At 44.5% G+C, this 25,112-nt stretch overlaps 1 protein-coding gene and 1 long non-coding RNA gene across 3 annotated transcripts in view; one reads left to right on the forward strand and one right to left on the reverse strand.

Moving 5' to 3' along the window:
* CLDN10 (claudin 10) overlaps window positions 1-25,112 on the forward strand; it is a 138,078-nt gene that overhangs the window by 27,594 nt on the left and 85,372 nt on the right. The window lies entirely within an intron of this gene.
* LOC112610831 overlaps window positions 14,263-25,112 on the reverse strand; it is a 51,839-nt gene continuing 40,989 nt past the window's right edge. Inside the window, exon 4 of the long non-coding RNA XR_003116495.1 lies at window positions 14,263-14,781. This is a non-coding gene — a long non-coding RNA (uncharacterized LOC112610831). The remainder of the gene's footprint in view (window positions 14,782-25,112) is intronic.

Genomic DNA, 25,112 nt, shown 5'->3' on the forward strand with positions numbered 1-25,112 from the left:
TTCCTTTGCCTTTGATTCCTATTCACTCTTGTCCTCAAGTTATTTGGCTTTTTTAGTTCTATGGTGGTGTCTCCAGCATCCTACTTTAGAAAAGGAAGTTAGTGGTCTTTCCCCTGTCCCATACCATGCCCCATTATCATTAGCATGGCTGTTTTCCTGACCTGGTCATGATTTGTGAATCCCACAGTTCCCTTGGAGAACTGAATTATTCCAGGTAGAAAACTTTGAGATAAAACAACTTCAGCTTCCTCAACCAAATTCCTGATGACAGTTCTGCTTTATAAATCAAAGCTACCACTTGATCTCACAAGTGCAAATGCTTTAACTGTGCACTTCTGTGAGACACAGAACAGCAGAACTTGTTCTTAATAAAACACTTGACCACGCATGATGACTCGTGCCTGTAATCCCAATACTTTGGGAGGCCAGTGCAGGAAGATCACTTGAGGCTAGGAGTTCAAGACCAACCTGGGAAACATAGCAAGATCCCATCTCTACAAAAAAAAAAAAAAAAAAAAAAATTAGCCAAGCACAGTGGTGCCACTTGTAGTTCCAGCTCCTCAGGAGGCTGAGGTGGGAAGATCACTTGAGCCCAGGAGGTGAAAGCTGCAGTGAGCTATGACAGTGCCATTGTACTCCAGCCTGGGTAACAGCGAGACCCTGTCTCAAAAATAAAAATAAACACTTTACATGCAGTAGTACGTAAACTCTATTGAAGAATTTTGTGAGGTAAACCCTGTAAAATCCAGTTGTAATACTTCACAGAGTCCTGCATTAATTAATCATAACTACTAATAAATAACTCACGAGTTAGTGATGGTCATTTGTGTTTGTATGAGAGTTATGATTTTACCTCTTTAAAAATTGCCTTTCAATACGACATTGCTAAATCACATTCAGATTATAATCTTTATAGCCGCTTTTACTTATTTGGTTCATTCTGCCTGTAATGAAAGGTATTTAAATTTATTAAAACCAATATTGATTTCATGTCATCATTCTCTAAACACTTTTCAGAAGTAAATAACTTTCATAAAGGCAAAGACTTGGGTATCAAAGTAAGCCAAGAGGCCCACAATAAACATGTGGGCAGGACCTAGGGTGGGCACAGCCCTATTACACGGTTCCCTTTACAAAGGTGGTTAGGAGTCTCTTAGAAGCTGGAAGTGAGGAAAAAGGAGTCAGGGCCTGGGGACCACTTGGCAGAGGAGTTAGTTTCTAGGCCAGAGCACACAAATCTGTTTGAGGCATTAAGTATTTGGAGAAGAAGACAAAAAACAGAAATGGTAGCCAAGTTCCACCTCATTCTAAACAACAGCTGAGTTTTAGGTAGAAAAAGGAAAAGAAGAATGTACAAAGGGAACTGGAAGCAACCAGAAATGGGGAAATATAAACAACTCAAAAGATACTGTGATGCTATAATTCCGCTTCTAACAGTCCAGTTTCTGCAAGGTTCTTACCTGATTGGAAGAAGAAAAACAATCTATGGGCTCAGGGATACAAAAGAGTAATGCCTCATTTATGCCTTGTTCCCCTCATCGGTGGCTGTAAGCTGCTTGCCAAGGACTGAGGCCTTCAGAGCCTTTGTGTTTGGCTATGTTGATGCTTCTGAAATGTTTCTCATATAAATCCTTGTCGACAGGGCAAGCCCCCTAACCAGGGGCCCACGTCTCTCTATAGTAAAGTCCTTAAGGTTTTCTCCATTGTTTTGCCCATGAGAGCATTTGAGTCTGACTCTTAACTATTAATATCTAACTATCTACCTATCTATCATCTATCTATCTATCCACATACATATATGTATATATATTTGTGTGTGTATATACATATAGTTGAGTCAAAAGTGCAAACTCTTTATATATTAACATATATATGACATATATATATATATATATATATGTCTTTTTTTTTTTGAGGCAGAGTCTCCCTCCGTTACCCAGGTTGGAGTTAATTAGCGTGATCATGGCTCACTGCAGTCTTGGCCTCTTGGGCTCAGGTGATCCTCCCACCTGAGCCTTCCGAATGGCTGGTTCTACAGGCACGTGCCACCACGCCTGGCTAATTTTTGTACTTTTTGTAGAGATGGGGTTTCGCCATGCTGCTCAGGCTGCTCTCAAACTCCTGGAATCAAGCAATACTCCTGTTTCAGGCTCCCAAAATTCTGGAATTACAGGCATGAGCCACTGAGCCTGGCCTTAACTATACTTTAAAGCAGGTTTTGAAACTACTTACACAGCTTTAGCCATGTGACACTATTTACAGCAGTCAGTCAGAACTGAAGGAAGTTCACACTCTGCCTCCATATGGACAACATCATCCCTTGGCAGTGACCCAATACACAGGCTAACGACTTGCCCTGCAAAACCCTTTTTTTTGGACAACTCAGCTAGGGCTATCATTTGTTTGTGCCACTTATGGGTTTATCTGAAATACACAACTCCCGCAGTTGTCTGAATCAAATTTCACTCTGTGATCAAACTTTTGTTTCATTTTCAAGGTTATTGGAGCAAGGTTATTCATTACACAAGGACATTAGTCATTCTTAACTTGGTATTATGAAGCTGTCTAGTCTAACATTTATGTATACAACTGGCAAACCTAATAGTCCCAAGAGAGACCTGTGATTTTTATGGTCTTGGATGTTGTTCATGATGACAAGGGTGTCCGTGTCCCAGATGCCGTGCTGCGCATTTCAAAGATACTGTGTTTTTGCTTTTTTTTTTTTTTTTTTTTTTTTTTGAGACAGGGTCTCACTCTGTCATCTAGGCTAGAGTGCAGTGGTGTGATCTTGGCTCAGTGCAACCTCTGCCTCCTAGGCTTAAGTGATCCTCCTCTCTCAGCCTCCCAAGTAGCTGGGACTACAGGTGTGCAGCACCACACATGACTAATTTTTGTATTTTTTGTAGAGATGATGTTTCACCATGTTGCCCAGGCTGGTCTCGAACTCCTGACTTCAAGTCATCCGCCTACTTTGGCCTCCCAAAGTGCTAGGATAACAGGTTGTATTAGTCCATTTTCACACTGCTGATAAAGACATACCCGAGACTGGGAAGAAAATAGGTTTAATGGACTCACAGTTCCATATGACTGGGGAGGCCTCACAATCATGGCAGAAAGCAAAAGGCACTTCTGCCGTTTGGTGGCAGAAAGACAGAATGAGGCAGATGTGAAAGCAGAAACCCCTTATTAAACCAGCAGATCTTGTGAGGCCTATTCACCACCATGGAAACAGTATGGGGAAAACTGCCCCGTGATTCAAGTATCTCCCACCGGTCCCTCCCACAACACAGGGGAATTATGGGAGTACAATTCAACATGAGATTTGGGTGGGGACACAGAGCCAAACCATATCACAGGTGTACCATGCCCAGCTGATATTGTGTCTTAAAACCCTCACCTTATGGTAGCAGAATTATTATCCTAACTTTAGAGATGAAACAATAAGCAAAATGCTGAGACTTTAAGGTTAAGTAATTTGCTTACAATGACACAGCCAGGAAAGTTAAGTTTAAGTCTAGAGTGCTTGCCCTAAACCTTCAAGCCATTCACTTCAAAAATACTCACTGGCCACCTGGCAGGTGAATAACTATGCCAGTGGCAAAGGAGGAATACACACATTTTCTATCGTTTAAGTTTTCATTCTACGCTCTCTTAGATCTTGGATAAGTCATTCATGCTGGCATTGTTTATGATCAAAGCAGATTTACAAAGACTTTCTCCACTAGATTCAAAAAGATATTTTTTCCTGTGGCAGTCTCTGAGATCCATTCACTTTTGATACTCAGAGTCTTTCTTCACTACTGTCATCTCCTTATGTTTAGAGATCCTCCAAAACAGGTGCTCTTAATCTGGGAGTTATGAACTTGGGTTTTGTCAAATGCATTTCTGTGTCTACTGAAATGATTGTATGATTTTCTTTTTATTCTATCAATATAATGTATTCTATTAATTGATTTTCTAATATTAAACCAACCTGGAATCCCTGAGATAAATTCCATTTAGTCATGGTGTATGTTTATGTTTATTTATTTATTCTACTATTAAAAAAATATTTTTATGTTACATATATTTTACCACTATTTATTTTACTATTAAAAATAGTGTTAAAATATATATAACATAAAATTTGCCATTTGAACCATTTTCAAGTATATAATTCTTTTTATATGTGTCTGGATTCAGTTTGCTAGTACTTTATTGAGGATTTTACTATTCATTACAATGTGGATATTAGTCTGTAGTTTTCTTTTTCTGTCTTTTTTTTGATGTCTGGTTTTGGTATTGGGGTAATATTGGTCTCATAAAATGGATTGAGAAGTGTTTCCTCTCTTCTATTTTTTGGAAGAGCCTGTCTGATGTGTTGGGTAGAGCTTGATTATGATAGGCTTTGACTGTTAAAGTGAGGCTGCCTGGCTGTATAACAAGGCAGTGAGAACCCACTGGAGCTTGAACCAGAGAATGTGCATTTCAGTAATAATTTTGAAATAATTTAACAAATCACTACATGTAAATATGTATGACAAAGTAAATGGGAACCCTTCTTACGAGATAAAGGAGAGCTGAAATCATATATTTGAGGAAGCTAATGAAAAAAAATCATACAGTTTAGGAGGCAAGTGGAAACATATGTGTGATAGACAAGAAAGGAATAAGTTGTCACTGATGCCTTAAAAATACAAGTTTAATGTTGAGGTAGGCAAAAAAACTAAAGCATTTACTTGCAAAAATTTTAGTATAGAAATAATGTACAAAAGTAGAGAAAATAGTATAATAATCCCCCATATTCTGATCTTGTATTCTTCAACGATTATCAACACTTGACCAGTTTTGTTTCCTCTATATCCCCTCTACTTTTTTTTTTTTTTTTTTTTTGAGACAGAGTCTCGCTCTGTCACCCAGGCTGGAGTGCAGTGGTGTGATTTTGGCTCACTGCAAGCTCCTCCTCCTGGGTTCACACCATTCTCCTGCCTCAGCCTCCCAAGTAGCTGGGACTACAGGTGCCCGTCACCATGTCCGGCTAATTTTTTTTTTTTTTTTGTATTTTTAGTAGAGACGGGGTTTCATCATGTTAGCCAGTATGGTTTTGATCTCCTGACCTCGTGATCCTCATGCCTTGGCCTCCCAAAGTGCTGGGATTACAGGCGTGAGCCACTGCACCCGGCCACCCCCTCTATTTTTAACTCATCCTCCTACTCTTGATGAATTGTTTTGAAGCAGATTCCAGATACTGAAATTATTTTATTCATAAGCATTTCAGTATATATCTCTGAAATTTAAGGACTTTTTAAAGCATAGCCCTGTAAATGTCATTGCCTCCAAAAAAATCAACAATATTTCCATAACATCATCAAGTATCCAAGCAATGTTCCAAATATCCCTGATTGTCTCATAAGTTTTAAAAAACTTGGTTTGTTCAAATAGGAATCCAAACTAAGGCTCCTCCATTTCATTTGGTGAATACGCCTTTTAAATCTCTTTTAATCTATAAGTTACCCTTCCTGTTGTTTTTTTGGGGGGAGACAATTTATTTGTTGATAAGTAATAATTTCAGTTGGCTTATAAAATGTCCTATACTCTGCTTTTTGTTGATTTTATCCCTGTGGAGGTGTGGCTTAGCCAAGTTTCTCCAGAGAAACAGAACCAATAGAAGAGAGAGAGAGGAGAGGGATTTAGTATAAAGAATTGGGTTGGCCGGGCGCGGTGGCTCACGCCTGTAATCCCAGCACTTTGGGAGGCCGAAACGGGTGGATCACGAGGTCAGGTGATCGAGACCATCCTGGCTAACACAGTGAAACCCTGTCTCTACTAAAAATACAAAAATTAGCCAGACGAGGTGGCGAGCGCTTATAGTCCCAGCTACTCGGGAGGCTGAGGCAGGAGACTGGTGTGAACCCGGGAGGCGGAGCTTGCAGTGAGTAGAGATCGCACCACTGCACTCCAGCCTGGGTGACAGAGTGAGACTCCGTCTCAAAAAAAAAAAAAAAAAAAAAGAATTGGGTCACAGAATTATGGAGGCTAGCAGGTCCCAAGACCTGCAGTCAACCACCTGGAGCCCCAAGAGAGTGTAACCTGAAAAACTGAGAAACAGCAGAACTGATGGTGTGGTTCAGTCCACAGGCACGGGCTCAAAACTCAGGAAAAGCTGATGTTTCAGTTCTGGTTCAAAGACAGGAAAAACGTTGATGCTCCCTTTGGAAGGCCGTCAAATGTGAAGAATTCTCTCTTAGTTAGGGTGGGTCAACCTTTTTGTTCTATTCAGGCCTTCAACTGTAGGATGAGGTCTACAATGATCCATACAGGGAGGAATCTGCTTTACTTAGTCTACCAATTTAAATATTAATATCATCTAAAAACACCCTCACGGAAACATCCAGAATAATGTCTGACCAAATATCTGGGCACACCATGGTCCAGTCAAGTTGACACATAAAATTCACTGTCCTAGAGTGTATTTCCTATAAGTTTGTAGTTAGTAGTTAGATTCTGATTAGATTCTGGTTTCCTGTTTTTTGGGTTTTTTTGTTTGTTTGTTTGTTTTTTCTGGTAATTGTCTGACCTCTGGCCAATAGGCTCTTCAACCTGGTTCCTAAGTCTTTTTGGAACACTCTTATGGTCTTTGATAGTTTCCTTGCTGGATGATATGACAAGATGTTCCAAACTTATCCCTGATGTTGAATCGACCATTTCTCCAAAGAACTCTGTTCCCTTTAGCCAGAAATGGTATTTAGAGTGCATGAGGCCAGGCCAGATACAGTGGCTCAGGCCTATAATCCCAATACTTTTGGGAGGCTGAGGTGGGAAGATTGCTTGAGGTCAGGAGTTTGAGGCCAGCCTGGCCAACATGGTGAAACCCCATCTCTACTAAAATTACAAAAATTAGCTCGGTGTGGTGGCGTACACTTGTAATCCCAGCTACTTGAGAGGTTGAGGTGGGAGGATCATTTGAACCCCAGAGGTGGAAGTTTCAGTGAGCCAAGATCATGCCACTGCACTCCACCCTTGGTAACAGAGAGAGACCCTGTCTCAAAAAAAAAGGAAGAAAGAAAATGGCCTGGGTGCTAAGGACATTCTTTGCTACTGTTAGTCAAGGTATCTAGGCCTTTTCAACAGACAGAGTTAGGAATAATGTATTTTAACATAAAATACATCATGTGTTCTCATTAGTATTTCCAGTTCAAACTTAGGATAGAGGTTTTTATTTAACTTCTTTGATTTGATATTTATATTTCTTTTTTCTTGCACTGAAAACCTTAGTTCCTAATGAAATAATGTAATTTTTCTACTAAATATATTTTGATTTCATGATAATCATACCTTACTATCAAATATCATATGAGAGAAAAAATTATTCTAAAAAGAGAATTACTGAAGACCACTTCAGATTTCTTTACAGTTTTTTGGTTTTGTTTTCTGTTTCTTTTTTTTTTTCTCCTTTGGCATTTACCCCACTAGGATTATGTGGTCTCATGACTGTAGTTTAAAAATAGAATCTTAAAAAAGTCTAGATTCAGCTGACACCAGGCATTTTAGCCAACTATGAAGGCAGAAATGATGTGCCATGGAGAGGTTATGATCTGAGTGATGCAGCCAACTATTTATTAACCCAAGTTTCTGCGAATTCAGGGGATGTGGACAGCTATAGTTCATATTTAACTTCGCCATCTATATTTAGTAGGAGCACATTGTTGCTACTGATTAGTTATTCAACGGGATGAGAGTTAAATTCACTCATGAAGCTTTGGCTTTTAGAGGAAAGCACAAAGTTTTAGAGCCACAAAGGGTTGCAGTGGTACTAAATCTTGAAGGCCACCTGGTTTAATCACCATAGTCTACAGAGGAGGAAGCTAAGATCCAGCAGTGTCTAGCAACTTGCCTAAGAGCTCACCACTAGTTAGTAGCAGGGATAGAACTGGAAACTGATCTGTTGTCTCCTTTCCATTGATCTGTGCTGTTCCCTCGCTCTCCTTGTGTAAATGCTAAAGAGGATCATGATGAGCCCAGGATGAGCAAGGGAGGCCCATTCTGAAAGTTCAATCTGAAGACTGAACACACTCAAAAAAATGCTTATGAGACATTTGGTGAGCTATTTGGTAAATATTCAGTAATTGGCTCTAAGTATATAGCAAGACAGCCTTTATTGTCTTTTTAATTTTTTACTTGCCCAGGTAATAAATTGAATAAGTATCTGGTACGATCTGAAAGCTGGAGACACAATTTCAAACATTTAAGACAATCTTCTCACCATATTTTGTTTTTAAAACAATACAACAGTACTTGAAAATAATTTCTAAAGTCTTGATTATAAATGTTGTCTGTGTTCATGTATCTCATTCAATAAACCACCACTACATACAAGATACTGGGCTACACAGACTTTTTCAACAACTAGAACCCTGCAAATAAGGAACTAGGCTGTCCCACAAGTTAGTGAAGTGGAGAACTGACAGCTAGTGGATTAGTGAATTCTTATCAGAAATCTGCACAGGGAATACCTGTAGAGGTCAAAGGATGGGACTTGATGACATCTGGTGTCCTTGTCCTTTCTAATCCTAAGATTAGATTGTTTTTGTTTTGCTGTTTTATTTTAGACACAGTCTTGACATGTTAACCAGGCTGGACTTGAACCTTGAACTCCTGGGCTCAAAGGACCTCCCACCTCAGCCTCTCAAGCCGCTGGAACCATAGGTGCACACCATCATGGCTGGCTAGATGACAGACCTGTATTCTATAATTTGTGTGAAGCCCCTATTAAAGTAGCTTGTTTGGGGAGAGAGTAGTAACCATTTCTACAAAGAGACGCAACATGTTCTTCTCTCCCCTTTTTCTTCTAAGTCCAAGTTCAGTCTCTATTTATAGCCAACCCCCAAAGAGTCAACATACCAGAGAATAAGGCATAGTGAGCCCTTAGGGAAGGTCTCCATGGAACTGGCATCTTAGGACCCTCTTCACAAATGAAAAGACATGCTTTGTGGGAATCACAGCATCTTCCTGCTGGCCGTGCACATCTTGCCCATTGCGTTCTCCTCTCTCCAGCTGTCTTCCGTTTCAATCACCCACTTGTCTCTGTTACTGATACCCCTTCCCACTCCAGGTTTATTAGTAGCTACGTTCTCAGCCCGAGAGTGAAAGAGAAGCAAGTGGATCGTTTTGGGACCTGGAAAGTTATTTAGCCGGTGTGCTAGTTCACGTTAACGTCAGCCAACAAATGCATGAGCCCCTGCTGCAGGCCCAGCTCTGAGATAGGTGCTGGGGAAAGTGAGGGAGACACAGTTCCTGCTCTTCCAGGCTGGAGGAGGGAAGGAGATGAGAAAGGAGAGGTTACAGGAAAGCCCGTGAGCATGAGCACGGAAAAGGGTAAAGTCCTAGCCTCAGAGAGGATTAGAAGCCGCTCTGAGCCAAGTGATTTCACTGTGACCTGAAGGAAGAGGGGAGGAGAATCTCCAAGCAGGGGAAAGACAGATCCAAAGGTCCAGAAAAATGGAAGTTCAGGGAATTCGAGGAACTGAAAGAGTAAGGCGTGTTGCAGCAACTGTCTCGAGATGACTCAAGTGAGGAAGGCAGGAGTTAGACGGTAGAGGGGCTTGTCACAGAATTCTCAAGAAGTGCTCACCAGAACTTCAGGTCTGACTTATGGATATGTGTGTGTATAACAAACCTACACATCCTGCACATGTACCCCAGAACTAAAAATTAAAATTAAAAAAGAAATAGCAACAAAATCTAACAAGGGCTGAGGAAGAGATGGGCCTCGGGTGCCCCAGGCAGCCTGCATGCCAAGTGATGAGGACGGGGAACCAGGGAACAGCTGTGCCCTGGGCCACTCACCACCCCGGGATCCTTCAGTCTAAGCTGAGTAATAATAGCAAATTCCATTCACATGATATTTCATTAGGTTCTCACGTGCCTCATTCAGCTGACCTCTCGTGAGAGCGTGCCTGAGAATCACCCAGAAGGGCTGCAGGAACGGAGGGCCGGGTGCCATCCCCAGAGCTCTGACTCGGCAGGTCAGGGCGGGACTGAGAATTGCATTTCTCACAGGTTCCCGGGCCCCGATATGCTGCTGGTTCAGGGACCACACCTGGAGAATCACTGGTGAACTCATTTCATGGAAAACCTTCAAAGGCCAGCTCTGCCGCCAGGCTGTTAAGCTTCGGAGGGAACAAACCCCTGCCCTCAAGGGGCTCGCCCACAGTGGAGGAAACAGAAATAAATAATAAAGTATTAGAATGTAACGCAGTAGAACAGCGGTCCCAGCCTTTTTGGCACCAGGGACCGATTTCGTGGAAGACAATTTTTCCACTGACAAGGGTCGCAGGGTAGTTTCAGGATGATTCAAATGCATTATATTTACTGTGCATGTTATTTGTATGATGACATTGTAATATATAATGAAATAATTATACAACTCACCATCATGTAGAATCAGTGGGAGCCCTGAGCTTGTTTTCCTGAAACTAGGCGGTCCCATCTGGGGGTGCTGGGAGACAGCGAAAGATCATCAGGAGTGACAGATCATCAGGCATTAGATTCTGATGAGGAGCAGGCAACCCAGATCCCTCGAGTGTGCAGTTTGCAATAGGGTTCATGCTCCTATGAGAATCTAATGCCCGGCTGAGCTGACAGGAGGCGGAGCTCAGGCAGTGATGTGAGCCATGGGGAGCAGCTGCAGATACAGATGAGGCTTTGCTCACCTGCCTGCCGTGAGGCCTCGTTCCTAACAGGCCACAGACTGGTATCAGCCCATGGCCTAGGGGTTGGGGACCCCTGCAATAAAACAAAGGCTCAAATGGAGGTTAGAGGAGGCTGCTATGAGCGCAGAGCGGAGGAATGGGCCCACCTCAGTCAGGGAAGGTAAGAACAGGTGAGCCGTGCCTTCTAGCAGGGAAGAGAGTAAAAGAACAAATCCAAGAAGCAGCTGTGTACTCAGAAACAGCAGGGAGGCCTGCAAGGGCAATGCCCTGTCTCAGTGAAACTGGGGAGGAAACCCATATGTAGAAAGGGACCGGGGAGAAGAGAATGGAAAAGGCAAGCGGAGATTGATAAGTGTCCGAGGAGGAGTGAGACCTGGTAAGATCTGCCTTTTTGGAAGCTCACTCCAGGGGGTAGGGAGGAGGAAGATGGGGGCGGGGCGGGCGTGGAGCCAGGCTGGAGGAGGCTGTTCTGTGCTGCAGGTGCCAGAGGGAGGCTTGAGCCCAGCAGAGGCAGGTGGGTGGAGGGGCTGAGCCTAATGGGATCTCAGGGATCTAGCAGTATACATCTCACATCTTGGTGGAGAGGAGGGTTCAAAACTTGCAGGTCCCTTGTGTTTTGGCTTCACAGACAGAGTGAATCGGCTCCTCTCTGCTAAGGGGTCAAGAACACATCATGCTGGTGCCACACAGAGGAGGAAACCTATAAGCCGGGAAGTAGGAGCACACACCCAGTGCTGTCCCACAGCTCAGGTCAGACGGCAGCAGCTCCCTGCCAGGGATTAAGAGCCAACCCCTGCCCCGTGCTCCCTTGCACTCTACATATTTGTAGGGATGGGGTCAGGGGACATCCCTGTGATTATGGAAATTCCTTGGTTGAGAGAAATGACCTTGGTTCAAAAGGGGAGCAACTGCAACCAGCCCGACCTCCTGGGAACCTGGGCAGATCTGCTGAGCCTGATCTCCGCTAAGCTTGGGAGAGGGGAGATGAGGCTCCGCAGCCACCATCCGATGCCCCAGCCAATTCTTGGAGACGGAGAGTGCCAGGAGCTTTGCCAGCCCACCTCAGCTGTGCTGACTGAGCACTGGCCACCTGTGGGCTTCTCTGCTGCTCCTCTAGGGAGGGAAGTAGCCAGCAGGGTTTGAAAGAGTTTCAGTGCTCTTTGCCCCAGTGGCCTCTGGGGCCCTGGTGAAGGTGACTGGCTTGGAGCTCCAGGAAGGTGGCAACAGCTCCATTCCCACCTCGTGTCCTCCAGCTGCCTTTCTCTGGGTGGTGTCTCAGTGAAGCCAGCCTGGGGTCTATCTTCGTGCGCTCCCATGATCCCAAGTCCACCTGCATGGGTCAGAGCTCCCTGCTTCTCTCCCTCTCCCTCTTTCCACCGCCTCGCTCTGCCTGTTGGGACTTGAGAACCATGGCTCTGCTGTGATGTGACTTATGATTGATGCTGCCCCCTGAGCAAGCTGAGTGGTCTTCTATGCTTGTCACAAATCTCTGCCATCTAATTTTACCCCACATTGCCCAGATTGCTTCCTTCCAGATAGGGGAATTGGTTGGGATGCAGACGCTGGGTTGGTTTTTATTTGCAAAGCACACCCCCAGGAGGACTCCTTCCAGGGGCAGGAGGACAGTGAGGGAGACATATTATTGGGTTGCCCAGAGCAAGGTGTGTCCTGCAGATGCACACGGGGCAGATGTTAAAGCATCAAGTTTACAGAAAGGAGAAACATGGTTAATACAGAAGCAGAAAAGGAATGCAAAACAGCTAGAGAACAACTGCAAAGGTGCACATGCGGAAACACAGGATGATGGCCTGCCAACCCAGGTGTGGATGGTCTGTGGACCAGCAGCACCTGGGACTTAGAGATGCAGCATCTCAACCCCACCTCAGACCTAATGAATCTGAATCTGCATATTAACAACACCCCCAGGTAACCCGTGCGTATCTTAAGCCATGATAAGTACTGGCGTCAGCTGCAGACAGGCCCACGGACAGATGGAGGAGGAAAACGTGTGGTTCATTAGGGAGGCTTCTTGGAGGAGTCCTCTAGCAATGAATGCCAGCTTCTATTTGAAAAGAAATGAGATCTTTTGCCTAAAACGGTGGTTCTCAAAATTGACTGCAAATTGGAATCACCTGTTGTGTTTTAAAAAGCTCTGGAGGCCAGACACAGTGCCTCACGTCTGTAATCCCAGCACTTTGGGAGGCTGAGGCTGGCAGATCACTTGAGTCAGGAGTTCAAGACCAGCCTGGCCAACATGGCAAAACCCCATATCAACTAAAATAGAAAAAAAAAAAATAGCTGGACATGATGGTGCATGCCTGTAGTCCCAGCTACTTGGGAGGCTGAGACATGAGAATCACTTGAGCCCAGGGACCTGAGGTTGCAGTGAGCCGAGATTGCACCACTGCACTCCAGCCTGGACAACAGAGTGAGACTCTGTCTCAAAAATACATAAGCAAGTAAATAAATATAAAAAGCACTGGTTCCTGCTTCCAAGCAACGGAGATTCAGATTTAATTGAGATAAGGCCAGGATGTAGAGAGTTTACGGAACTCTCCAGGTGATTTAAACATGCAGCCAAGTTAGAGAACCACTGGCCTTTGCCATACGGAAGATATAATGTGCTGTACCAGGACCAGAGAACAGAGTAACAGAGGAATCAGATGGTTTGAGAGCAAGACCAGGAGTGTGCATGTCTGCCTGGTGGGTGGGGTGAACAGGGAGGGTGCACCTAGGATCCTTCTCCCCTCCCATCCCCATTTGGCTTCCTGGGCCACATTCCTCAGTGCTTCCTTGGTTCTCACCTGGATGCTTGTATTCTGCTTCCCCCTAGTGGTGACTTGCAGTATGGCACAGGTGTCGCTGGCGGTTTCATTAAGGTTCGGCGTTCATCACTAACCTGTGACAGTGAGTCCCAGGCTGTGGTCAGGTGGGATCATCCTAAGAATCATGTCCTGTGAGCATCTTGGCCGTGTGACTTCAGGAGTTGCTTCCTCACAAGAAGCCTCAGGGAGTTAGAGGTCACTGGCCAAGCACTGCCCGGGCACAGGGCTGCAACTGGAGCCTAACTAGCCTCCTGTGCATGAGGTTTAAGGAAAGTCATTTTATTAGCCAGTGGTTAAGTGCCTGTGAGAGCAATCATCAGAAGGTGCAGTGGTAGAAGATAACAAGCTTCCTAATAAACAGTGGCTACTGGTCGGCCACGGTGGCTCATCCCTGTAATCCCAGCACTTTGAGAGGCCAAGGCGGGTGGATCACGAGGTCAGGAGTTCAAGACCAGCCTGACCGACATGGTGAAACCCCATCTCTATTAAAAAATATAAAAATTAGCAGGGTGTGGTGGCAGGCGCCTGTAATCCCAGCTACTTGGGAGGCTGAGGCAGGAGAATTGCTTGAACCTGGGAGGCAGAGGTTACAGTGAGCCGAGATCACGCCACTATACTCCAGTTTGGGTGACAGAGCAAGACTCCACCTTGGAAAAAAAAAAAAAAGTGGCCACCGCTTAGATCTTTGTGGCAAGAATGGGTTTTACTTAATTATCATTTCATTCCAGTGACAAGCCTAGAAGGTATTAGGATTGTCAAATATTTTTATTGCAAATATGCATTGCTAAGGCTTATTTTTAAAAAACACATATAAAGTCATATTCTTCTCTGACATGGACATTTAGCAAAAATAAAGTCACAGATTTAATATTATAGTTAGTCATGAATAAATGTTTTAAAATTATGAGTGAGAAAGAACATTAACTCTAGAAAATGTTGCTGCATCACTTTCAAAACAAGCATGTATTTTAAACAGACATGGTTTGCAGAAGAGGATTCTCATCTTACAGATAAGAAAACAAACCTGGAGACCTTAAGGAACTTGATCGAGGTCACATAGCCAGTGACAGATGCAGGGTTTGAACCCACATTGGTGGGACAGCACTGTCTGTATGTACAGCTCCTCCCATGTCACCTGCAAGAGTCCAGGGGTTCTCACCTGCTCACGGGTTTGCAACAGAGACTTCACCTGAATCCTTGATTGAGTCTCTGTGGTTCCTCCAAGCTCCCCTAGTTCCTCTTTGTATTAGTCCATCTTCACACTGCTGATAAAGACATACCTGAGACTGGGGGATTTATAAAGGAAAGAGGTTTAATGGACTCACAGTTCCACATGGCTGGGGAGGCCTCACAATCATGGCAGAAGGCAAGGAGGAACATCACATTCTACATGGTGGCAGGGAAGAGAGAACTTGTGCAGGGGAACTCCTTCTTACAGAACCATCAGATCTTGTGAGACTCACAATCACAAAAACAGCATGGGAATGACCCGCCCCCCATGATTCAATTACCTCCCACCGGGTCCCTCCCATGACACATGGGAATGGTAGGAGCTATAATTCAAAGCGAGATTTGAGTGGGGACACAGCCACGCCATATCTCTCTTCTTTCCAGTTTCACATTGACTCAGACACTTTCTTAGGTAGAGCAGTCTCTGAAGGCCCCATATTAGGGAGAGAATGCCCTTGTCCAGTCCTGGCGGAAAACTTCTCTCTGCAGCTCATGCCCAGGGCTGGGTTCAGGCCAGATGAGGAGAGAGATAATGAGAGAAATAGGAAGCGTTTGAAGCTGGCAGCCAGTGTGGTCCCCTGACCTGGCTGGTTCCTTTTCTTCTCCCCTGGGAGCCAGCTGCTGTCCACCCTACCCCATTACCAGAGTTCCTGAAACTCTGGTGTGAACCAGACGCACTGGGAAACTTGTCAGAATGCAGATCCCTTGGCTCCACCCTCAAAAAATCCTGATTCAGGATCATCAAAAGTGGGACCCAGGAATTTGCATTCTAAGCAAACAACCCATGTGAATTCTGCTGCACGGGGTCCTCAGAACACACATTGAGAAACATTCAGTAGACATGCTATTCACATTCAAGAGTACCAATCAAGGCCCATAAGCTATGCTGAAATATTTAGAAGTTACGTATCAAGTGAATAAACTGTCAAATATATATACATAACTACATGGCAGGCTAGAATTCCTGGGCTCTAGAGCCCAAGCCAGAAGGTAATGGGACAGCAAGAGCTATAACCCCCAGCCCCCATCCTTCCCCTTTGTCTTTCCACTTTATGCCGTGAGGAACTTGCTGCTTGAGCGAGAGGACACACCATCCATAAATTCAAGCACCGGCACTCTCCTCCCGCCCTGTAACAGCTGCATCTTGACCACCTGTTGGGCTAGGATGGACCCCAGAGAGGAAGCTGGCATTGACCCTGGAGGCGGAAAATTCCCAGGTACTCAGAGCATGGTCTAGATGGGGAAGAGGTTCCAGGAGGATGCATGCCCTTGACCTTGTGAACTGCCTGCACTGAGGGGAGGGGCAGCAGAGGATGGCCAGGGCAGAGCCCTCTAAGCTGGCATTTCTCTAACATTCGTGGGAATAGAAATTTCCTGGGATCTGAATCAGTAGGTCTAGGGCAGGGACCAAGATTTCGTGTTTCTAACAGCCTCCCAGGAAAGCTGGTGAGGCTGGTCTTCAGACCACAGAGGGAAGCAGCAACGCTGTAAAGCAGGGGTCAGTACTAGGTAGTAAATTTTTAGTCTCTGAGGGCCATGTGGTTTCTGTGGCAATTATTCGACTCTGCTGTTGGGCCTGAGAGCAGCCACAGATGACATTTAAGAGAATGAGCATGGCTGTGTTCCAGGAAAACTTCACTTGTGAACACTGAAATTTGAATTTCAGATAATCTTCCCATGTTGCAAAATATTCTTCTTTGGAGCTCTTTCAATTATTGAAAAATGTAAAAACTCGATCAGGCACAGTGGCTCACGCCTGTAATCCCAGCACTTTGGGATGCTGAAGTGAGTGGATCACCTGAGATCAGGAGTTGGAGAGCAGCCTGACCAACATGGCAAAACCCGGTCTCTACTAAAAATACAAAATTAGCTGGGTGTGGGTGCATGTCTGTAATCCCACTTACTTGGGAGGCTGAGGCAGGAGAATCACTTGAACCCAGGAGGTGGAGGTTGCCATGAGCGAAGATCGTGCCACTGCACTCCAGCCTGGGTGACAGAGCGAGACTCTGTCTCAAAAAAAGTAAAAACTCAATCATAACGTAACTTAGTTGTACATTTACAAATAAAAGAGTATAATTGGATTGTTTGTAACACTAAGGATAAATGCCTGAGGGGATGGATACCCCATGTTACATGAGGTGCTTATTTCGCATTGCAGGCCTGTATCAAAACATTCTGTGTACCCCATAAACATACACACTACTATGTACCCACAACAGTTACAAATTTAAAACTTTACCAACGATTTTTAAAATGTAAAAGACATTTTTTACATGGGCTGTACAGAAACAGGTCTGGATGGGGAGGTTAGATTTGGCCCAAAGTCTGTAGGTTGTTGACCCCTTTATATGGCCCAAGTCAGGAGCCGTGCATGGCTGGGTCTAAAAGCTGTGCCGATCTACAGAGCCCACGTGAAGCTGCGGTGGCAGAAAGGGTCTAGAGCCTCACTGAGTCATGTCTTTTGTGGGTAAATGGGTCTTCTAGGTGCCCATCAAATCACACCTTCTCAGGCTGCCTCCAGTACACACCTATGAGACCAAGCTTGCTGGTACAGGGCAGGACGTCTAGTCCAGATCCACCCTGCTGTGTTACGCAGGAGCTCAGATTCAGTCTCAGAACCATCTGGATTGTTTTACTTTCATGATGAACTTAATCCTGATGGAAGTATAAATGAATAAGCTGACTGGGCACGGTGGCTCACGCCTGTAATCCCAGCACTTCGGGAGGCTGAGGTGGGTGGATCACCTGAGGTCAGGAGTTTGAGACCAGCCTGGCCAACATGGTGAAACCCCCATCTCTACTAAAAATACAAAAAATTAGCCGGGCTTCGTGGTGTGTGCCCGTAATCCCAGCTACTCTGGAGGCTAAGACAGGAGAATCTCTTGAACCCAGGAGGCAGAGGTTGCAACGAGCCAAGATCGCGCCACTGTACTCCAGCCTGGGCAACAAGAGCAAAACTCCATCTCAAAAATAAATAAATAAATAAATAAATAAATAAATAGGCCCATTAAACATCCACAAATTTAATGTGAGGCCAACATTCTTACTAGTGAGAAATGATTCTCGATTGTTCTTGGGAGAAGGTGACTCTGCCCGTCCTCAGGCCTGGGAGCTGCCGAGGAGGGGAGAGTGAGGAGGTTGGTTTATGTAAAAGGCGTGAGCACTGCCATTCTGTGCAGATTTCTGGAGCGTTCACCTGACTGTTGATTTTTCATTGAACAGTTTTCTCCTCATTCAGACTGTGGGCTCTCTGAGAAGATGGGGAAACATTATTTGGGGAATTTAACCTTAGGGTAAAAATCATCTAAGCTTCTTATTTCTCAATTTCCCTCTCCTCCCCTCATTTCCATCTCTATTTTTTTTCTTTCTTTTTTATGAAAAGTTTTTGTAGAGGTGTGATCTCACTATGTTGCCCACGCTAGTCTTCAACTACGGAGCTCAAGCAATCCTCCTGCCTTGGTCTCTCAACGTGCTAGGATTATAGGCATGACCCACTGTGCATGGCCTCTTCATTTTTTCAGTGTCACAGCTTGTATCCCCAGAAACCAGACTCTAAAGAGGCATTTCATGAAGGGGTGCCTGTGGAGGGACCACACCTGTGGAAGCTAGGGGACAGAAGCAGGAGTGGGCAGAGCAGTGACGTTAAGCTACAACCCAAGGCCGACAGTCTCTGCAAACCTCACCAAGAGCTCTGGAGTTAGATGGACTTTCAGAAACATCCCAAGCATGGCTGTGCTGGCCAAGCCCTTATGCTCCACCATCTATTGGTCACTCGATATGAGCTTCCCCAGGCAGAGGGGTGCTATGGTCTAAACATTTGTGTCCCTCCAAAACTCATTTGTTAAAATCCTAACCCCCAAGGTGATGGTATTGGGATCTGGGGCCTTTGGAAGGTGATTAGGTCACAAGGATGGAGCCCTCAGGATGGGATTAGTGCCCTTATAGAAGACACCCCAGAGAGGTCCCTCCCTTGCCCCTTCCACCACATGAGGATACAGTAAGAAGACATTGTCTATCAGTTAGGAAGCCAACCCTCACCAGACATCAAATTTCCTGGTGCCTTGACTTCACAGCCTCCAGAATTGTGAGAAATACATTTCTGTTGTTTTTGAACTACTTAGTCTCTGGTAGGATAGCAATGCAAAAGGACTAAGACAGGGCATGTCCTTAGGTGAGGCAGCTTTCTGCAGCTCAGGCACTTTCTGAGAGGGCTAAGAGCTACAGGTTGAGTGTGGTAGCACTTCCAGCAGCTGGGGCCTGATGTCCTTCACTGTCCTTTCTGGGCAGCGTATCACAGTATCCACTGCACACCACTCGGCTATCATTCTGTTCAGATACTTCTTGACTGGTCTTTCTACTTCTAATTTGTTCCATGTAGAATCTATCCTAAACACTACCTCCCTAATCTTTCTTAAAAGAAAGTATTGGTAAAATTTTTCATAATACATCATTATGAATAATTTTACATGTCATTCTCCTGAAAAGAGGTGTCACAAGGTCAAGATTTTTCAGTTACACAGGAAATGTAAGTGTGTGAAAAAGCAGGTGTGTGGCCAGGTGTGGTGGCCCATGCCTGTAATCCCAGCACATTGGGAGGCCAAGGGGGGCGAATGACTTGAGGTCAGGAGTTCAAGACCAGCCTGGCCAACATGGTGAAACACTGTCTCTACTAAAAATACAAAAAAATAACCCACAAAAATTAGCTGGGTGTGATGGCAAGCACCTGTAGTCCCAGCTACTCAGGAGGCTGAGGCACAAGAATCGCTTGGACCCAGGAGGTGGAGGTTGCAGTGAGCCAAGATTGTGCCACTGCACTCCAGCCTGGGTAACAAAGTGAGACCCTGTGTCAAAAAAAAAAAGAAAAGAAACAGGGTGCAATACTACATGGTATGATGGAGTCTTATCTAGTTTGCCTCCACTTCACCCCACTGGTGAGGGAGGGATTCCCACCCTAGGGTTGAGAGGATGGTTGAATGTACGACATCCAACCCTAGACAGATGAGATGGGCAGCAGGTAATTCAGAGGCTCACAGCCCAGCGGAGAACAACCCTGCCCCACACAGAGCCACGTGGAGGTTGCAGTCGGGAACAGAGTGAACCATCAGGAGCTGTGGGAGGCAGGCTTTGTAGTAACAAGAGGGCGAGGTGCCCCTGGTTCCTGTGGGAGGATGTGTTGGCTTGCTTGGATAATTCTGCAGGCTGATGGGGACCTGAAGCCTAGCATTGCACCTGGTCCCTTTGACAAGGAGGGTTGCTTGGCTAGAGGACCTTATATACCAGGAGCAGAGCGGGAGAACTTGCAGTTAATCCATTTGAGCCTCTGTACCCTGATTTTACCAACCTTCATGGTCAAGGCAGTACTTAGTTTTGAATCTTAATTTCAGGCCTTACACCACAGGTCTGTGAGTCATTGGAGCTGAATTTCCTATCCAAAGGCATTCAAAATTTTTTCAAATCTGATCTAGCCAAACAATTCTATCATTCATTACTGGTTTTCAAGCCCGGGCCCACTCCAGATTCCCTAGAGTGGCACATCAGGGTATTCATAATCAGGCCTAATCCATATCTCCTTTCTCATCATGCCTGCTAAATTTCAGCCTGAGTTTACTCACATTCACTGGACAAATTGTGTTTTTGGCATACATGGCTGTATGTTTTTACTCATTCTATTTCCTCCAGATAAGGACTAGAAATTCTAGTCATCTTTTGAGGCCAACTCAGATGCAACCTTCTCTGGGGTGACCTTCCTGGACATTGTAGGACAAGTGCCTCAATGGCCTTGATAACCCAGCTCTTCCCCCATTTTTCACTTGTAGTTCTCACAATAACTGTAGAATGTGCCAGAAACAACATTCAGAGATAAGGAAAAGCTGTCCAGAACATGCCAGATTCTGTTTCTGTTCCTCTGAGAACAGGATGTCCTCCAGTGTTGTGGTCCAGTGATCCCAATCTGCCCCCAGGGTATAAAACCCAGAGTGGAGAGATTTCAGGGTGCCTTGGCTGCGGTGCAATGTGGGGCATGTGCAGACAAGACTCCATCCATTCTGAGCAGTTTCCTGAGCCTTGCGGAATCAGCTCACAAAGGATGCCAGGCTTCTGTTGTGCCTTGCTGCCTATCTGTGATGAATAAAGTTGCTTTGCTCAACTTGTTCTGTGAGTGTTCTGTCTCACTCAACTCCTGCAAGTGGTAGAAACTGCAGCCCAAGATGCAATAGGTGCACTTTAGGAGGCCGATGTGGGAGGATCACTTGAGGTCAGGAGTTTGAGACCAGCATGGCCAACATGGCAAAACTCCAAAAGTCTCCACTAACAACACAAAAATTAGCCAGGCATGGTGGCGTGCGCCTGTAGTCCCAGTTACTCTGCAGGCTGAGGCAGGAGAATCACTTGAACCCGGGAGGCGGAGGTTACAGTGAGCCAAGATCACGCCACTGCACTCCAGCCTGGGCGACAGAGTGAGACTCCATCTCAAAAAAAAAAAAAAGAAAAAAGAAAAACGCAATTGGTGGAAGTATCTGGACTTCCCTTCCTGGTGGCTGGCATAGTGATGATCTTTGCTACCCTCCATGTAGTGGGATCTCCCCTGGAACTGGTAACCAGAGTACGGTGAACCTGCCTCACAGGCATCTCAAACAGGATGAAAGGTGCCTTGCTTTTCATTCCTGAAGCTTTTTCTTTTTCCATCCTGGCCATATGATTCAGTAGCCACATTTTAGCCTCTCAGTTGTGCATGTGCCTCCACCCTGCTGCACTGTGAGCTCTTTGGGGAGGCGGAACTACACTCTCCCTTTACAGCCTCCGTGCTTAATGTGGTGCCTGATACTTGGGTGCTCAATGAATGAGTTGCACATGGAAAACTTAAAGAAATAAGGTTTTTGGTGGAGAAAAGAAGTTGAAAGTCATGGCCAAAATGAGGTGGAGATTTTGCTGTTGTCGCTGCTGCTATTGTCTTTGTGTTGCATTTCACGTGGATTTGAACTGTCCGTGTCCAGCCTTTTTCTCTTTAGCATTATTCTAACCTACACCTATGGGTGTTCTCTGCATCTATCTCCTGATTAAGCACATGCTATTCTCATGGGCAATTTGTTCTGGCAACCTATGATGTCATTTGTAGGAAAACACTCTTGCTCAGTCTCTGCTATCCTAGCATCCTCTTGCTCAAAACTGAAGTTTCCCAAGAAGAGTATCTCCTGTTTGCAGGATTTACTTTTCTGTTTCCCTTAGAGGGTTACCTATGAAGAGAACTTTACAGATATAAAGTCATCACAAAATCGTTTTTGAATATTCAGGACAAATAATGCTGAAGACTGGCTAAAGACTATGTTATTACTGCTCTAAGCTTTGCATTTGGGTTCATCTGTGGAAGCATAGTAATTCTTGAAATTTCCTCCGCACTTCTCTTAGTTTATCTCTTTCTGTCATGTAGAAGTTATTCATGTTCACATTTTATCTTCCCTCCTAGACCAGGAGTTTTGTTAGGAAAAAAAGAGATTTTTCATTATAGAGGATTTGAAACACATACAAAAATAACAGAGAAGAGTATAAACTCTCACGTACTTCATAAACTCATGGACAGTCTTGTCACATCTGTAATCCAATTCTCTATGGTTCTAATTTTTTCTAATTTTTTAATTGTTGAGATGAGATCTCACTCTGTCGCCCAGGCTGGAGTGCAGTGGCGTGATCACGGTTCACTGCAGCCTTGACCTCCCAGGTTCAAGTGACTCTTCCACCTCAGCTTCCTGAGTAGCTAGGACTACAGGTGCACACTACCATGCCTGGCTAATTTATTTTTATTTTTTTTGTAGAGACAGGGTCTCACTGTGTTGCCCAAGCTGGTCTTGAACCCCTGGGCTCAAGTGATCCTCCTGCCTCAGCCTCCCAAAGTGCTGGGATTATAGGTGTGAGCCACCGCGCCTGGCCTAATTTTTTTTGTTTGTTTTTGAGATGGAGTCTTGCTCTGTCACCCAGGCTGGAGTGCAGTGGTGTGGTATCGACTCACTGCAAACTCCACCTCCCAGGTTCAAGCAATTCTCTACCTCAGCTTCCCGAGGAGCTGGGATTACTGGCACCTGCCACCATGCCCGACTAATTTTTTTATTTTTAGTAGAGACGGGCTTTCACCATCTTGGCCAGGTTGGTCTCAAACTCCTGACCTTGTGATCCACCCACCTCAGCCTCCCAACGTGCTGGAATTACAGGCGTGAAACACCATGCCTGGCCTCAATTTTTTTTCATAAGTTATTGGGGTACAGGTGGTATTTTGTTACATGAGTAAATTCTTTAGTGGTGATTTGTGAGATTTTGGTGCACCCATCACCCTAGCAAGATACATTGCATCATAATTTGTAGTCTTTTATCTGTTGCCCCTTCCCACTCTTCCCCCCAAGCCCCCAAAGTCCACTGTATCATTCTTATGCCTTTGCATCCTCATAGCTCAGCTCCCACATATCGGCGAGAACATACGATGTTTGGTTTTCCATTCCTGAGTTACTTCACTTAGAATAATAGTCTCCAGTCTCATCCAGGTCACTGCAAATGCTGTTAATTCATTTCTTTTTATGGCTGTGTAGTATTCCATCATATATATATATATATACACACATACCACAGTCTCTTTGTCCACTTGTTGATTGATGGGCATTTGTGTTGGTTCCAGGATTTTGCAATTGTAAATTGTGCTGCTGTAAACATGCATGTGCAAGTATCTTTTTGGTGTAATGACTTCTTTTCCTCTCAGTAGATACCCAGTAGTGGGATTGCTGGATCAAGTGGTAGTTCTACTTGTCGTTCTTTCTTTCTTTTTTTTTTTTGAAACGGAGTTTCTCTCTTGTCACCCAGGCAAGAGTGCAATGGCATGATCTCTGCTCACTACAACCTCTGGCTCCTGGGTTCAAGTAATTCTTCTGCCTCAGCCTCCTGAGAAGCTGGGATTCAGGCACTCACCACCATGCCAGGCTAGTTTTACTTTTTCATAGAAATGGGGTGTCACCATGTTGGCCAGGCTGGTCTCGAACTCCTAACCACAGGTGATCCACCTGCCTCGGCCTCCCAAAGTGCTGGGATTACAGGCATAAGTCACCACTCCTGACCCTACTTTTAGTTCTTTAAGGACTCTCCACACTGTTTTCCATAGTGGCTGTTTACACTGTTTTCCACTGTGGCTAGTTTACATTCCCACCAGCAGTGTAGAAGTGTTCTCTGTTCGCTGCATCCACGCCAACATCTACTGTTTGTTTAATTTTTTGATTATGGCCATTCTTGCAGAAGTGAGGTGGTATCATATGCACTGTGGTTTTGATTTGCATTTCCCTGATCATTAGTGATGTTGAGCATTCTTTCATGTGTTTGTTGGCCATTTATATATCTTCTTTTGAGAGTTGTCTGTTCATGTCCTTGGACCACTTTTTGATGGGATTTTTTTTTCTTACTCATTTGAGTTCGTTGTAGATTCTGGATATTAGTCGTTTGTCAGATGTATAGATTGTGAACATTTTCTCCCACTCTGTGGGTTGTCTGCTTACTGTGCTGTTGCTTTTGCTGTGCAAAAGTTCTTTAGTTTAATTAGGTCCTAGCTATTTATCTTTGTTTTTATTGCATTTGTTTTTGGGCTCTTGGTCATGAAATCCTTGCCTAAGTCAATGTCTAGAAGGGTTTTTCCAATGTTATCTTCTACAATATTTATAGTTTCAGGTCTTAGGTTTAAGTCCTTAATCTATCTTTAGTTGATTTTTGTATAAGGTGAGAGATGAGGATCCAGTTTCATTTTCCTACATGTGGCTAGCCAATTATCCCAGCACCATTTATTGAAAACAGTGTCCTTTCCCCCACTTTATGATTTTGTTTGCTTTGTTGAAGATCAGTTGGTTGCAAGTATTTGGGTTTATTTCTGGGTTCTCTATTCTGTTGCATTGCTCTATGTGCCTATTTTTATACCAGTACCATGCTGTTTTGGTGACTATGGCCTTATAGTATAATTTGAAATCAGGTAATGTGATGCCTCTGGATTTGTTCTTTTTGCTTAGTCCTGGTTTGGCTACGTGGGCTCTTTTTTGGTTCCACATGAATTTTAGAAGTGTTTTTGCTAACTCTGTGAAGAATAATGGTGGTATTTTTATGGGGATTGCATTGAATTTGTAGATTGCTTTTGGCAGTATGGTCATTTTCACAATATTAATTCTACCCATCCATGAGCATGGGATGTGTTTCCATTTGTTTGTGTCATCTGTGACTTCTTTCAGCAGTGTTTTGTAGTTTCCCTTGAAGAGGGCTTTCAACTCCTTTGTTAGGTATATTCCTAAGTATTTTAGTTTTTTGCAGCTGTTATAAAAGCGGTTGAGTTCTTGATTTGATTCTCCGTTTGATC

The sequence above is a fragment of the Theropithecus gelada genome, chromosome 17 (assembly GCF_003255815.1).
Source record: "Theropithecus gelada isolate Dixy chromosome 17, Tgel_1.0, whole genome shotgun sequence".
Lineage (NCBI taxonomy): Eukaryota > Metazoa > Chordata > Mammalia > Primates > Cercopithecidae > Theropithecus > Theropithecus gelada.